The sequence below is a fragment of the Perna viridis genome, chromosome 11 (assembly GCF_037379345.1).
Source record: "Perna viridis isolate PV_CMFRI_1.1 ecotype Kerala chromosome 11, ASM3737934v1, whole genome shotgun sequence".
NCBI classification, from domain to species: Eukaryota; Metazoa; Mollusca; class Bivalvia; order Mytilida; family Mytilidae; genus Perna; species Perna viridis.
In genome coordinates this window covers 841,908-860,047 of record NC_142455.1, presented here as the reverse complement: position 1 = coordinate 860,047, position 18,140 = coordinate 841,908, and the positions used below count along the sequence as shown (strand labels likewise).

Here is an 18,140-nt window from a genome sequence, read left to right as displayed (position 1 = left end):
AGTTGTAAGTTATGACGTTGCAGTACTTACTAAATAATGACGTCATAACTTACGACTAATTTTACACTTTTTGTGAAAAGGACCACTGGTAGTAAAAGAGAATTCAAGTTGCATAATTAAATGCATTTGAAATTAAATTAGTATTTGATTCTGATATATTAAAACAATTATGTTTTTTAGGTAAATAGATGATCTTTATAAAAAGTCAATTCAAACCATATGTTCCTTAATAGCAATGCCAGTTTACAATTTTGTGTTAACTGATACAATCAATAGATATATTCTTATCAAATGACTAGAAATAATTTATGTGTAGTTTCTGCATCTTCAGGAGGTCACTTATTTGTACAGTTGATAAACTAAAGTAACCAGGACGAATGAGTATGAATACATACAATTGTTTTGTTTCTTTGTTTGTTGGGGTTTAACATCCGAACAGCAATATTTCAGCTATATTCAGACGATGAACATGAAATTGATGCTAAAATGAACATGAAATGATGATGAAATGAAAAAGGGATGGGACACAAGGACAATGGGGTCGACAAATTTTGATTGCCATTGGAAATAGGGAGAGGTGGGTAGGGTCGGGTAATTTAGCCTCCTGTGGCGGAGCCCTATGGTTTCTACTCTGGGAGAATACCACAGTAGGGTTTTTAAACGTTGCTTTGTGGGCAGAGCACCCTAGACCCCGGCTAGGGTTCTGAGCACTATTTAGTCGCCTTTTACGACAAGCTTAGCGCTGCTGCAGGCCTATTCTTTTAACACCTGGACCTGCACGGGGAAATACATACAATTGAAAACCAAAACAAATGCTGGTTATTGAACTTTTATTTAAATTCATGTACATCTACCGAAAATAAAATGATTTCTTTGTATAAACTAAGGTACAACAATAAGTAAATTAATTTTCTTCAGAAATAAGAAGGAACTATTTTTGTGAGGAATGACTTATTATTATGTGAGTTTTCTGAATTAAAATTTTGGCACTTAGAAGGGTTAATGCCTGACATCAAGGGATAGCAGTTGGGCACTCTCTTTAGATAAGTTATTTTATTTATTTGTTCTTTTAATTATAAATATTTGCAGAAAAAAATCACTTACTGTGAAAGTACTTAAATTCGTGGAAACCAATTTCCGTGGATAAGGGTAGAAACACAAGTTCGTGGATTCTTGAATTCGTTTTAGGTTTTCAGTATACACATCAATGGAAATATCCTATTTGATTGGAACCAAATTTTGTGGATTGACCTTCCCTCGAAAACCACGAAAATTGGTACCCCACGAACAATAGTACTTTCACAGTAATTAAATGAAATGTTTAGATATCATTTTAACTCACATGTAATAAGCATCAATAAACTGGCTTGCATTCTTCAAAAGCAACTTGAAAGATTTTAAACTTTTCCATTTTAACTGTAAAGTGAACTTTTCCTTAAGTTATATCAGTGAAAAATATTAGAAAAATATACTTTTTATAGTTTAATCTAAATGAAGATAGTATTTTTTTCTTGTAGCTTGCATTATATATATAATCAAATGAACCTCAGTCAGTGTAAACAAACTTGCAGACCATCATGCATTTTATTGAATATGATTCTTTGTGGGTATTTTAATTTTTTTCCAGATAGGCAGAAACTTAACTTTTTAACACTGAATTAAGTTTCCGATGAAAGAATTTTAGTGATCAATTCTTTTTCCTGTTCTCACATGTATCACTTTTAATATTTGTTGTTGACAATAACATGAATATTAAACTGCAAATTTACTAAAATATACAACCAGAATCCCCACAAGAGCATCTTTCAGTTCGAGTAAATTTCAGTGGAGTGTATAGTGGGTTCCACTGGACTTTTCATAGGACACAGACCAGTGAACTACAGTAGAATTCCACTTGAATTTCAACTGAATTACAGTGAATTCCAGTAGAAATTCCATTGGGCATTTCGCCCAAATTTTCACTGTAAATTCAGTGGATTCCTCTGGAAATTCAACCAAATAACAGTGGAAATTTCACTGGAATTCCAATGAAATTCTGAAGGAATTTGGGCAAAATTGCCCACTGGTATACCAATGGAATTCCAGTGGAATTCCAGTGTTTATTTTCACTAGGGCCCTCCTTTTTGATAGTTCAAGATAACCTACGGAATATGATGATTATGCCACATGACCTCCTTTCATACTTACTGTTGAAACAGAGACATTGTTTATGTCTCTGCTTTTAAATCATAATAATTGAACAATTCTGTTTATTTTCTATTTTAAATACTTCAATTGTTTGCTACAAGTATGTACAAGTGTGTTTACCATTTCATTTTATTTATGGACATGTACATGCAGTAATTACCATATATGTACACTGTGCTTGCATTTTATGTACAGAAGTTCAATTAATCACACATGACATTTTCCAATGAAAAGGAGGGGTGCCCTCCCCTGGATCTGCCACTGTAATCTATACTTACTACACAAAAAGTGTACATTGCAGCTTCGAAAATCTGTCATTAGAAGCTACCGACTTCTCATTAGAAGGGTCAGAATGAGTTAAATAAATTGGCAAATCTCGATTGAGCTTTCCTCCCTGCGAATGTTCAGGTCAATTTGATGAAATAGTCCAGCTCTCTGTGTCAAAATTTAAATAGTTAATATCATATAATCATTGAAATCTTGCAATTCAACGCATATTAAATAGCATTAATGTTGTTATACGCCCATGTTATATTTAAAGTAAATATCACTTAATTTGACATGGAGTATGATCGGCGGTGAAGCGATATCTTAATGTAAACTTTGCAAGGAAAATAACACGTGGAGTGTTATTTTGGTAGTTATATGTTGAAATGTCTATCCTTGTTACGTAATGTGGTTGCCAACGATCTCTAAGTCAAGTTCAGTCTATAAATAGACTTCCTTGACAAAAAACAGAGTGTTGGGGTACATCATGCATTGGCAGTAAGTCGATTATATCGGGCAGAAGACTGAATAATGTTGTGACGACAAAGTTTCCTTAATTAAGTGGGTTCCCAGTCTTTTAGATCAGTTGGCATCTGTTTTCCTGATAAGACTTAGTACAAATCCTCATCATTATAACATGAAAGTACCCGGTAATTTCTCAGTTATTATGTCTGACCATGTATCAAAAATTTCCTAATAAAATTATACCAGGTACTAATTTCACTGTAACAGAAATTTGCAATTGTCCAAGTTGCAGCTATTGTGCAATACTATCAAGATTTGAAATGCTAGTTCAGTTCAATACCTTCACGAGTTTAAATTTTAACACAAATAAAATGTCTCCACTTATTTTCCATACATAGTTTTCTGCAACAGGTCTTATATTCAATAAAAATGATTAAAAGAAGATTTGATTGCACTAAAGAGCTACTTTCTTATGAATAACTGAAGCAGACATTCAGCATTCATTGGACAGTAGCCTCATCATTTCTGATGCATAATATATCATCTGGGATAAGGGCACAGCTAACAATATTAATAATACCGGTATAAGAATTTGAACATTCAGTATCATACAATAGATTGTTAACAAAGACTAAATATTACAAGACAGACAAAAAGCGCACCCTGTCTCATACTTTCAAGAATTCTGAAACAAAGTGACTTATTGATTTAGTGTTGATTTACTACAATAACACTATGAGTATGAATATGACAATCGTCAATGATTTGGCTTAATTTGCCTTTAACCCATAACTGAGTTAACCCTTACCCCATACTGTAACTGATGCTTTCCTGCCATCTAGGAAAGCAACATATACACATTTCTAAATTATAATGCTAGCTGTGCTCTGGGAAACATTTTGTTGTTAAACTGTGCACCAATCTTCTTATAGACAGACCTGACTTCACTTTATATCAGAATTCTGATTTTTCAATGCAAGATTTTAATGATATGATTCATTTTTCCGAGTTGCTCATTTGCTTTTGTTACTTTGTATGATTTTAGCTACTTTGTGTTCTTTGTTGTGTATCTTTGTTTTCCATGTCTGGTCTTTGTCCCTGGATTACATTCTTTTGATTACCGCCATAACCTTGGTTCCCTTGATTACTCTTACTATATATTTACTTCTGATTTTGCCATTTTCCACCATGTTTCTTGACCTTGGAAAATCAGGTTTGTTAATGATTGAGAATTACTCAATGTGTCTGAATTCTTAGTCCCATTGCCATTGACCCAAGTTACACTTTACAGATCTACATTGTATGCCATTGAGATGCACTGTTTTGTACTCAAACGTAGGCCCAGTCTTATTTAGTAAAATTTAAAAATAATAGGTGAAACTAAATGATGTTGATTGTTGGTAGTAAAGGGCTTACATGTAAATATGTGAAATACTTGAAAAAAAAGTGTAAAGTGCATGCTTTAAGCTGTCCAGAAAGCTTCAGATCCTCACTGGATTTTACTACTCTGTACAAGCTGGGTGTTTCTCAAAAAATGCTTAGTTTCACACAAACTTTAAAGTTAAAATCATGAAAAAAATGAGAACAAACAGGTACATATTTTTATATGCATCACCTTAAGTAGTGGCCCTATGATAAAACAAAACAAAACAAAACAAGAAAAGGAAAAGAAAGAAAAGAAAAAATGGGAAACTTATAACCAGTTTTCATGTTCAGGGCCATATATTTGGATTTTTATATGTTTGAACTGTTCCATTGTTCATGCCTCAGTATTTTTTTTTATATTTAATGTCAATAAACAAGCCGTGGTGAGTCATAATGATTTCATGAGCATACATACATACATATACCATATATGTTAATTTATTATTTTGATTTCAGGATAAGGAAAGTGAATAATTAAACTGTGAGTTTACTTAATTTAAAAGTCCCAACGATTGGTTACTGCAATACTGGTCCATTTTTTATGCAATCCACCAAGTCACACTTTTACTGGAATCAATTAGATTAATTATCTGTACAATACCACAAATTGGCAGAAAAGTTACAGAAAAATATGCCCCACAACTTGAAAAGTGTTAGAATTTGCACCCTGACGGCTCCTGGATTTAGGTTAAACGGTACTATTTATTTCTTTTATAGGCAACAATAGTAAAACTTTTCAAAAATTGACCTCTTTAATTAATGATGGAACTATAAACCGACTTTTCCAGTCATTATCGTCATTTCCCTTACTTAAAATGTGAGCAAAGTCATAGCATAACAGTCTCCTTTCTTTGATATTTTAAGCAGATGATGTTTAATATCAAAGTTCCCTATTTCTATGAAAGGCACATGAATTAAATTAATATAAAAATATTTACATAAAATAGTTTACAAAAAATGTTATGCAGTTTTAAAGTATGATAATGTTAGAGTCTGGAATTAATAAAAAAAAAAATTTGTCCAATCATGCTGTCCGGAAGTATTTACTTAAATAGGATACATGAAAGGCCAACCTGAAAATGAGAAATAGTACTGGTCTGTCTGTGCAGAGAACCCATCACTTTACCTCTTAATTTAAAATCATATAATGAGTCATCAATTATTATTGAGATTTTCTAAAGAATATGAATGACTATGACAGTATGGATTAAAACTTGAAGTATTTTTGAATTAGAGGCCAAAAAGATGTCTGGAACAAGCATTTTCCTTATGTCCGGACAATTATTTGAGAAAAAGTGAATGGATCTGATATAAATTTTAGTACAAGTTGCCATATGATGAAAGGAAGACTGGGAATAGTATTTTGGGTTGTTAGTAGAGCAAAGTAAGAATATGGGAGCACAAAGGTGCCCGAAACTACAAGGTGCCCTTTGAGGTTTTAACTGAAACCGATTAAGAATAAGGGCCAAAAAGTAGGAACTAAGATTGTGGTCATATACTTATCCTGTGTTAAATATCTAATAGTAATCTTAAGTTCAAAGTTGTATCAAGTTTGAATAAGTGTGTCCATATTTTTCCTAGCTGTTCCAGATTTGACATCTGTGTTCGTATCAAGCTGTGTCCTGCAAAGCATTTCATTGTTGATTAAAGTAGAGCTATTCCTGGGCGATATTAATTTTCTTGATAGTTTTTTAGTTCACAGTTGACTAAACTGGAGATCTGAATATCAAATTAGAATATGAAATCGAATAAATTAAGTGTCAACCATAAGAAATGTACTGTTAACCCTATCACACTTGCAAGCTTCAGTTTTTCCCTGCTTTCTTAATCTTGGCTAAAATCTTGGAAATGGGAATATTATTTTAAGACAAGCATCTTTGAATAGTAAAATTGATAATGAATTGATGTGTGATTTTTTATTGGCCTAAAACTGGATGCAACATATTGAATACTGCTCTGTTTTGAATTCTGTACTATAACAACCATGAGTAAAGTGACATGTGATACTCATGTAATGACATCAAAATATGTGATTCTATGTAGAAGTACAAACATAGTCAGAATGGTATACTGTTGTTAACAGTATTTATGAATGCTTAAGTCCTAAAGGAGAACTACCAGTATGTAGTGTAAAGAAATTTAAACTATATCTGTTCACCATTACAAACTTTATAAGTTGGAGACCTGACTGAAGTTGATTAAATTTCTTAAGACAAGTGCTTACATTATATAAAGATCAAATATTTTTTTTTATCAAATAGTACTTGATTGTTACTGGATTCATGCAACTAAAACTTTTTTTTCAGTAAGGAGAAGTATTCCCTGATTAATTGGGGAAATAAAGCCACAGTGTGGAGCGGAACCACTGTCTGCTGACCAATGTGTATCTGTGAGTTTAATAACCTGAATATTTTATCTGATGTTTTTGACAAAATGCTGAAAAATGGACTGAAGATATCACTTATGGTATATTAAATGGTTTTAATCAAGTGCAAAAAAAATTGTGGTTGTATAATGGTATGATGCTTTGTTGCCATTGTCAGTGTCTTCATTGTTTCTGTCATCCATAGACATTCTGTTTTGGCTCAATAACTTGAACTTTAGTTTGTGGATTTTTACAAAATTTATTTTACAAGGTTAGAAACTGCAAAAGGAAGGTTTATATTGATTTTGTGGCTTATGGTTCTAACCGTTTTGAAATAATGAACCTTAATAAAGGCCAAAAACAAGCATTTTATCAAATTTAAATGTATAACTCCAGTTAAAGAATATGAATGACTATGACAGTATTCCACAATATTCTACATGACAATTCTCAGACTGGTATTGATTTTGGGAGTTAAGATTTGAACATTTTAGAAGTTAGGGGCAAAAAGGGGGCCAGAAACATGTATTTTCCTGAAGTCCAGACAATAATTTGACTTTTACATGTATTAATAAAGTGATCTCTTTGAATATGACTGTATTACAAGGTGCTTCATCATCAAAGGAAGACGTGGATTGATTTTGTGGTTTAAAACTTGAAGTATTTTTGAATTAGAGGCCAAAAAGATGTCTGGAACAAGCATTTTCCTTATGTCCGGACAATTACTTGAGAAAAAGTGAATGGATCTGATATAAATTTTAGTACAAGTTGCCATATGATGAAAGGAAGACGGGGAATAGTATTTTGGGTTGTTAGTAGAGCAAAGTAAGAATATGGGAGCACAAAGGTGCCCGAAACTACAAGGTGCCCTTTGAGGTTTTAACTGAAACCAATTAAGAATAAAGGCCAAAAAGTAGGAACTAAGATTGTAGTCGTATACTTATCCTGTGTTAAATATCTAATAGTAATCTTAAGTTCAAAGTTGTATCAAGTTTGAATAAGTGTGTCCATATTTTTCCTAGCTGTTCCAGATTTGACATCTGTGTTCGTATCAAGATGTGTCCTGCAAAGCATTTCATTGTTGATTAAAGTAGAGCTATTCCTGGGCGATATTAATTTCCTTGATGGTTTGTTAGTTCACAGTTGACTAAACTGGAGATCTGAATATCAAATTAGAATATCAAATCGAATAAATTAAGTGTTAACCATAAGAAATATGCTGTTAACCCCATCACACTTGCAAGCTTCAGTTTTTCCCTGCTATCGTAATCTTGGCTACATCTTGGAAATGGGAATGTTATTTAAAGACAAGCATCTTTGAATAGTATAATCGATGATGAATTGATGTGTGATTTTTTATTGGCCTAAAACTGGATGCAACATATTGAATACAGCTCTGTTTTGAATTCTGTACTACAACAACCATGAGTAAAGTGACATGTGATACTAATATAACGACATCAAAATATGTGATTCTATGTAGAAGTACAAACATAGTCAGAATGGTATACTGTTGTTAACAGTATTTATGAATGCTTAAGTCCGAAAGGAGAACTACCAGTATGTAGTGTAAAGAAATTTAAACTTTATCTGTTCACCATTACAAACTTTATAAGTTGGAGACCTGACTGAAGTTGATTAAATTTCTTAAGACAAGTGCTTACATTATATAAAGATCAAATATTTTTTTTTATCAAATAGTACTTGATTGTTACTGGATTCATGCAACTAAAACTTTTTTTTCAGTAAGGAGAAGTATTCCCTGATTAATTGGGGAAATAAAGCCACAGTGTGGAGCGGAACCACTGTCTGCTGACCAATGTGTATCTGTGAGTTTAATAACCTGAATATTTTATCTGATGTTTTTGACAAAATGCTGAAAAATGGACTGAAGATATCACTTATGGTATATTAAATGGTTTTAATCAAGTGCAAAAAAATTGTGGTTGTATAATGGTATGATGCTTTGTTGCCATTGTCAGTGTCTTCATTGTTTCTGTCATCCATAGACATTCTGTTTTGGCTCAATAACTTGAACTTTAGTTTGTGGATTTTTACAAAATTTATTTACAAGGTTAGAAACTGCAAAAGGAAGGTTGATATTGATTTTGTGGCTTATGGTTCTAACCGTTTTAAAATAATGAACCTTAATAAAGGCCAAAAACAAGCATTTTATCAAATTTAAATGTATAACTCCAGTTAAAGAATATGAATGACTATGACAGTATTCCACAATATTCTACATGACAATACTCAGACTGGTATTGATTTTGGGAGTTAAGATTTGAACATTTTAGAAGTTAGGGGCCAAAAGGGGGCCAGAAACATGTATTTTCCTGAAGTCCAGACAATAATTTGACTTTTACATGTATTAATAAAGTGATCTCTTTGAATATGACTGTATTACAAGGTGCTTCATCATCAAAAGAAGACGTGGATTGATTTTGTGGTTTAAAACTTGAAGTATTTTTGAATTAGAGGCCAAAAAGATGTCTGGAACAAGCATTTTCCTTATGTCCGGACAATTACTTGAGAAAAAGTGAATGGATCTGATATAAATTTTAGTACAAGTTGCCATATGATGAAAGGAAGACGGGGAATAGTATTTTGGGTTGTTAGTAGAGCAAAGTAAGAATATGGGAGCACAAAGGTGCCCGAAACTACAAGGTGCCCTTTGAGGTTTTAACTGAAACCAATTAAGAATAAAGGCCAAAAAGTAGGAACTAAGATTGTAGTCGTATACTTATCCTGTGTTAAATATCTAATAGTAATCTTAAGTTCAAAGTTGTATCAAGTTTGAATAAGTGTGTCCATATTTTTCCTAGCTGTTCCAGATTTGACATCTGTGTTCGTATCAAGATGTGTCCTGCAAAGCATTTCATTGTTGATTAAAGTAGAGCTATTCCTGGGCGATATTAATTTCCTTGATGGTTTGTTAGTTCACAGTTGACTAAACTGGAGATCTGAATATCAAATTAGAATATCAAATCGAATAAATTAAGTGTTAACCATAAGAAATATGCTGTTAACCCTATCACACTTGCAAGCTTCAGTTTTTCCCTGCTATCGTAATCTTGGCTACATCTTGGAAATGGGAATGTTATTTAAAGACAAGCATCTTTGAATAGTATAATCGATGATGAATTGATGTGTGATTTTTTATTGGCCTAAAACTGGATGCAACATATTGAATACAGCTCTGTTTTGAATTCTGTACTACAACAACCATGAGTAAAGTGACATGTGATACTAATATAACGACATCAAAATATGTGATTCTATGTAGAAGTACAAACATAGTCAGAATGGTATACTGTTGTTAACAGTATTTATGAATGCTTAAGTCCGAAAGGAGAACTACCAGTATGTAGTGTAAAGAAATTTAAACTTTATCTGTTCACCATTACAAACTTTATAAGTTGGAGACCTGACCAAGTTGATTAAATTTCTTAAGACAAGTGCTTACATTATATAAAGATCAAATATTTTTTTATCAAATAGTACCTGATTGTTACTAGATTCATGCAACTAAAACATTTTTTCAGCGAGGAGAAGGATTCTCTGATTAATTGGTGAAATAAAGCCACAGACTGGCACAGTGTGGAGCGGAACCACTGTCTGCTGACCAATGTGTATCTGTGAGTTTAATATCCTGAATATTTTATCTGATGTTTTTGACAAAATGCTGAAAAATGGACTGCAGATATCACTTATGGTATATTAAATGGTTTTAATCAAGTGCAAAAATTTTGTGGTTGTATAATGGTATGATGCTTTGTTGCCATTGTCAGTGTCTTCACTGTCTCCGTCATCCATAGACATTCTGTTTTGGCTCAATAACTTGAACTTTGGTTTGTGGATTTTTACAAGATTTATTAACAAGGCTACAAACTGCAAAAGGAAGGTTGATATTGATTTTGTGGCTTATGGTTCTAACCGGTTTAGAATTACAAACCTGAGAAAGGCCAAAAACAAGCATTTTATCAAATTTAAAATGTATAACTCCAGTTAAAGAATATGAATGACTATGACAGTATTCCACAATATTCTACATGACAATACTCAGACTGGTATTGATTTTGGGAGTTAAGAGTTGAACATTTTAGAAGTTAGGGGCCTAAATGGGGCCAGAAACATGCATTTTCCTGAAGTCCAGACAATAATTTGACTTTTAAATGTATTAATAAAGTGATCTCTTTGAATATGACTGTATTACAAGGTGCTTCATCACCAAAAGAAGACTTGGATTGATTTTGTGGATTAAAACTTGAAGTATTTTTGAATTAGAGGCCAAAAAGATGTCTGGAACAAGCATTTTCCTTATGTCCGGACAATTACTTGAGAAAAAGTGAATGGATCTGATATAAATTTTAGTACAAGTTGCCATATGATGAAAGGAAGACTGGGAATAGTATTTTGGGTTGTTAGTAGAGCAAAGTAAGAATATGGGAGCACAAAGGTGCCCGAAACTACAAGGTGCCCTTTGAGATTTTAACTGAAACCGATTAAGAATAAGGGCCAAAAAGTAGGAACTAAGACTGTAGTCATATGCTTATCCTGTGTTAAATATCTAATACAAAAATGTAGTAATCTTAAGTTCAAAGTTGTATCAAGTTTGAATAAGTGTGTCCATATTTTCCCTAGCTGTTCCAGATTTGAGCTCTGTGTTCGTATCAAGCTGTGTCCTGCAAAGCATTTCATTGTTGATTAAAGTAGAGCTATTCCTGGGCGATATTAATTTCCTTGATGGTTTGTTAGTCCGCAGTTGACTAAACTGGAGAACTGAATATCAAATTAGAATATGGAAACGAATAAATTGAGTGTCAACCATAAAAAATGTGCTGTTAACCCTATCACACTTATGATGGTATAATAAATAGTTTTAATCAAGTGCAAAAATTTTGTGGTTGTATAATGGTATGATGCTTTGTTGCCATTGTCAGTGTCTTCATTGTCTCCGTCATTCATAGACATTCTGTTTTGGCTCAATAGCTTGAACTTTGGTTTTTTTATTTTTACAAGATTTATTAAAATGTTTTCCGAACTATATCTGTTTATGATTTCATGGCGATCATTCCCTAAGTGGTAACAGTTAGTCTGTTGAGAATAAAAATTAAGTATATATATTATCCCATTTTGATAAAATTTTAATATTTTCTTACTCTCAGTTTTGTCAAAATGTTTTGCCGAAGGCCATGTGAGCTGTTGCCATCAATTGGCGACCGTCATCGTCCGTCGTTAACATTTTTTCAAAACTCTTCTTCTCTGAAACTACATAACCAGTTGGAACCAAACTTAGTATGAATGTTTCTTGGTGTATCCTGCATAGAATTGATTTGGGGATTTTTGATCCGTAGAAAAACATGGCCGTTGTTACTAAAAATAGAACATAGGGGACGGACAGTGGTTTTTCGCATATATCTCCAAAACGGTTAGGTTTTGCCAAATTCTGACAAGGTAAAAATGTTCAGCATGATGAGATCTATCTGCTTTTAAATTTTCGTTTTAATTTATGAAGCCATGTTAGAGTTATTGCCCTTTTTCGACGTGTTTTGCAATGTTTTATGTTATTTCTTTCAAAAATCTTCTTCTCTGACACTACTTGACCAATTGGAACCAAACTTGGTATCCTGCATAGAACTGATGTGTGGATTTTTTATCCCTCGAAAAACATGGCCGCTGTTACTAAAAATAGAACATAGCGGTCAGGCAATAGTTTTTCTCATATATCTCCAAAACGGTTTAGGTTTAGCCCATTCTGAAAGGATTAAAAAGTGTTCATCATGATGAGATCTATCTGTGGTAAAATTTTCATTTTTATCTATTAAGCCATGTTGGAGTTATTACCCTTTTTCAAAGTTTTTTGCTATTTTTAATGTTATTTCTTTCAAAAATATTTTCCTCTGACACTATTTTACCAATTGAAGCAAAACTAGGTTTAAGTGTTCTCTTGGGTATCCTGTATAGCATTGAAGTGGATTTTTTTGATCTGATGAAAAACATGGTCACTGTTACTGAAAATAGAACATAGGGGTCAGACAGTAGTTTATCGCATATATCCAAAACCGTTCAGTTTAGCCAAATTCTTTCATAGCTGAAATGGTCCTTATTTTTAAGATTACAAAAGGCATAAAATTTGTCAGACGCCTTCTTATAAGAGTTATTGCCCTTGACAGGGGAAAATGACAGGTTTTTCTTTTCTTTTTTTTTCTTTTTTTTACAGTTACAGTTTTCAGCCAATGTCAGCCAATGTCTTGAAAACTATGATAGATTTAGACTTTCATTTACTGAAATGATCCTAATGATAAGTCCTATCAAAGTTATCTTGAGTCAAAATTGTTGGACAACTTCTTTCTTTTCTTTTTAGAGCAATAAGATGGTATTGCATAAGTCAAAATACTCAGTATCTAAAGATTGAGTATATCTTACCATTATTTTATGAAATTTCAATATTTTCATACTCGGATACCAGTAAAAATGTCTTCACAATGTACCATGTATAATGAAAATTGACATTTTTCATATCAACAATGCAGTATGTTCCTTTTTAGACAAGTAAGGTGGTATTGCATTAGTTAATAAGAGCTAAATTATATAAAAAAGAGTTCTTTTTTACCAATATCTTATGAAATTTTGATAATCTAATTTTCTTGGAACAAGAAAAATGTGTTCCCAATAATCTGTATACATCAAATATGGACATTTTTCACATAAAAATTACATTCTTTTCATATTTAGAGCAATAAGAGGGTTTTTTATATGCAAAAACAAAAAATACTCTATTATAAAAAAAAAAATTGAATATATTTTACCCCAATTTTATGAAATTTCAGTTTAGTTAATATGTTTTCGCAGTGTACTATGTATAATAAAAATGAACACTTTTCATATTTGCAATGCAATATTTTTTTTAGATAAATAAGATGGTATCGCAGTATCTAAAATAGATAAATTATTTTTTTTTAAAAAAAGAGTGCTTTTTACAAATATTCTATGAAATTTTGGTGTTTTTATTTTCCTCGAACAAGGAAAATGTATTTACAGTGATCTATATACACCAAATATGGACATTTTTCACATAAAAGATACTTTGTTTTCATATTTAGAGCAATTAGATGGTATCGCATAAGTCAAAAGTACTGCATGTTTTAAAAATTGAGTATATTTTACCCCAATTTTATGAAATTTTAATATTTCCTGATTCCAAGACCAGTCAAAATGTTTTCACAATGTTCCATGTATAATGAAAAGGGACACTTTTCATATAAAAAATGCAACATTTTCTATTTTTTAGACAAATAAGATGGTATTGCATTAGTTTACATAGCTAAATTATTTCATAATAGAGTACTTTTTACCAATACTTTATAAAATTTTGGTATTTTGGTTCTCCTGGAAAAAAGAAAATGTGTTCCCTATGATTCATATGCAACAGATATAGACATATTTCTGATGAAAATTATTTTGTTTTTATATCCAGAGTAATATGATGGTATTGCATCAGTCAAAAACACCATATTATCTAAAAAATGAGTATATATTACCCTAATTTTATGAAATTTCAATATTTTCATATTCAGAGACTAATGCAAATGTTTTCTCAATGTACATTGTATAATAAAATGGACATTTGTCATATCAACAATGCCATATTTTCTTTTTTAGATAAATAAAATGGTTTGCATTAGTTAAAATAACTAAATAATTTTTAAAAAATGAGTACTTTTTACCATTACTTCATGAAATTTTTGTATTTTTGTTCTCCTGGAACAAGGAAAATGTGTTCCCAATGATCAATTTACAACAAATATGGACATTTTTCATTTTTTTTTTTTTCATATTTAGAGCAATAACATGGTATCGCATAAGCAAAATATACTGTATTATCTTAAAATTGAGAAAATTTTACCCCAGTTTTATGAAATTTCAATATTTTTATACTCAGAGACTAATCAAAATATTTTTGCAATGTTTCATGTATGAGAAAATGGACATTTTTCATATCAACAATGCACTATTTTCTTTTTTAGATAAATAATATGGTTTACATTAGTTAAAATAGCTAAATTATTTTAAAAAAAGAGTACTTTTTATCATTACTTCTTATGAGGCTGACTTAATAGCTGATTTCATCCGAAAGAAAGAATATCGTTTGGCTAGATCCTTTAATCTCAGTTTCCGCTATATAGATGATGTATTATCTTTAAACAATCCTATTTTCGGGGATTTGATACATCGCATCTAGCCCAGAGAACTTCAGATAAAGGATACTACAGACACGGTAAGGTCAACCTCATATGTTGACTTACACTTAGAAATCGATGGTAAAGGGAAACTATTGACCAAACTTTACGACAAACGTGATGACTTTTCATTTAGAATTGTGAACTTTCCTTTCATCTGAGACAACATCCCTTCAACACCTTCGTATCGAGTGTTCATATCACAACTCATACGTTATTTCAGAGAATGCCGAAACTGAGAATTTTTGTATCGCGCTAGAACTCTAACAAATAGGCTTCTGGAACAGGGTTTTGTTGCTACAAGATTGAAGTCATCACTAAGGAAAGTTTTATGGTCGTCGTTATCTTTGTTGTGTATGTCTGTTTTCCATGTATGGACTTTGTCCCTGGATTGCATTCTTTTGATTACTGCTGTAACCTTGGTTCCCTTGATTACTCTTTCATGAAATTTTGGCATTTTTGTTCTCCTGGAACAAGAAAAATATGTTCCCAACGATCCATATACAACAAATATGGACATTTTTTACACTTAAACATAGTTCTATTTATTTCATATTCAAAGCAACATGATTGTGTGGTAAAAACACTTCATCAACATATTTTCCTTTAATTTAAAAAAATAAAAAATCAACATTTTTATACTTCCAGACCAATGACAATGTTTCCACAATGTATGATGTATAACGAAAATTAAAGTGATTTTATATCAAAACATTTATAGACATTTAAACATTGTGTATATCGAATGTATTTACAAAAGCATAATTCACATTAATGTAAAAGTTCATGTAAGATTTTATCAATCAACAAAATACGACAAACACGTACACTGTATAATAAATTATTATTACTTTCATTTTGCAAGTAAGATTTCGAAATATACCAATTACTGAGAAGAATACTTTTAAGTTAAATTTTGAAGAGGTAACGGTTATATGACGTGCAATTGCAATATTGCTGTATGAACAACATTATATTTGTATATAAAATACAGCTATACCACACATAAAACTGAGAAAAAGCCTCCCACTAACCACTTGTCTACCAAATTCAAGGTCGGTTGATGGGACCAAGGACTATTATTCCATCTTGGGGCTATGATGAGAATTTTGGGCCTTCTTGAGTACTATTAATTCTCAAAATATTCGGAAATTTTCTATATCCACCTCTGTTGTTGAGAAGAATATTAAAAGGGGGCCATTCCTTACTGCTTGTGTACCAAATTTGAGGTCAATGTCCATTAGTCCACCTTGGGATTAGGATATGACTTTAGACCTACTTGACTATCAATTTCTAAGATATTGGGAATTTCCATATCTTCCTCTCTCGTTGAGAAAACCTTAAAAACCAAGGTCCATTAGTCCATTTTGGGACTGGGATTAGATTTTAGGCCTACTTGAGGGGTATCAATTCCTAATATATTAGGAATTTCTATATCTTCCTCTGCCGTTGAGAAAACCTTCAAAACAGGTCCTCACTACCGCTTTTGTACCAAGTTCGAGGTCGGTTGCTGGGACCAAGGTCCATTAGTCCATCTTAGGAATGGGATGAGATTCTAGGCCGCTTATCTACCAAATTCAAGGTCGACGGATAGAACGAAGGAGTTTAAGTCCATCTTGGGACTATGATAAGAATTTTAAGTTATTTTGAGGACTATCAATTCCCAAAATATTGGGAAGTTTCCATATCTTCTGTCATTGAGAAAAATATTAAGAAGGGGCCCTTCCTTACCGCTTATGTACAGAATTTGAGGCCAGTGACTGTGATCAACATATTTTAGTCCGCCTTGGGATGGGATAGGATTTTAGGCCTATTTAAGGACTATCAATTCCCAATATAAGGGGAATGTCCATACCTTCCGTTGTAGTTGAGAAAATTTTAAAAAAGCTCCCCCTTACCACTTATGTACCAATTTAGAGGTGGGTGACTGGAACCATGATCCATTAGTCCATCTTTTGACTTGAGTGAGATTTAAGGTCTACTTGAGAACCATCAATTCCTTAAATATTGGGTTTTTCAATAACCTCCTCTGTTACCGAGAAGGTGCCCTTTGAGATTTTAACTGAAACCGATTAAGAATAAGGGCCAAAAAGTAGGAACTAAGATTGTAGTCATATGCTTATCCTGTGTTAAATATCTAATACAAAAATGTAGTAATCTTAAGTTCAAAGTTGTATCAAGTTTGAATAAGTGTGTCCATATTTTCCCTAGCTGTTCCAGATTTGAGCTCTGTGTTCGTTTCAAGCTGTGTCCTGCAAAGCATTTCATTGTTGATTAAAGTAGAGCTATTCCTGGGCGATATTAATTTCCTTGATGGTTTGTTAGTCCGCAGTTGACTAAACTGGAGATCTGAATATCAAATTAGAATATGGAAACGAATAAATTGAGTGTCAACCATAAAAAATGTGCTGTTAACCCTATCACACTTATGATGGTATAATAAATAGTTTTAATCAAGTGCAAAAATTTTGTGGTTGTATAATGGTATGATGCTTTGTTGCCATTGTCAGTGTCTTCATTGTCTCCGTCATTCATAGACATTCTGTTTTGGCTCAATAGCTTGAACTTTGGTTTTTTTATTTTTACAAGATTTATTAAAATGTTTTCCGAACTATATCTGTTTATGATTTCATGGCGATCATTCCCTAAGTGGTAACAGTTAGTCTGTTGAGAATAAAAATTAAGTATATATATTATCCCATTTTGATAAAATTTTAATATTTTCTTACTCTCAGTTTTGTCAAAATGTTTTGCCGAAGGCCATGTGAGCTGTTGCCATCAATTGGCGACCGTCATCGTCCGTCGTTAACATTTTTTCAAAACTCTTCTTCTCTGAAACTACATAACCAGTTGGAACCAAACTTAGTATGAATGTTTCTTGGTGTATCCTGCATAGAATTGATTTGGGGATTTTTGATCCGTAGAAAAACATGGCCGTTGTTACTAAAAATAGAACATAGGGGACGGACAGTAGTTATTCGCATATATCTCCAAAACGGTTAGGTTTAGCCAAATTCTGACAAGGTAAAAATGTTCAGCATGATGAGATCTATCTGCTTTTAAATTTTCGTTGTAATTTATGAAGCCATGTTGGAGTTATTGCCCTTTTTCGACGTGTTTTGCTTTGTTTTATGTTATTTCTTTCAAAAATCTTCTTCTCTGACACTACTTGACCAATTGGAACCAAA

At 32.2% G+C, this 18,140-nt stretch overlaps 1 long non-coding RNA gene across 1 annotated transcript in view; it reads left to right on the top strand.

The window, feature by feature from the left end:
• Positions 1-327: 327 nt before the first annotated feature.
• The window catches only part of LOC148602248 (uncharacterized), a 34,722-nt gene continuing 16,909 nt past the window's right edge, over positions 328-18,140 (top strand). Inside the window, exons 1-2 of the long non-coding RNA XR_015916300.1 lie at positions 328-381; positions 10,255-10,347. This is a non-coding gene — a long non-coding RNA (uncharacterized LOC148602248). The remainder of the gene's footprint in view (positions 382-10,254; positions 10,348-18,140) is intronic.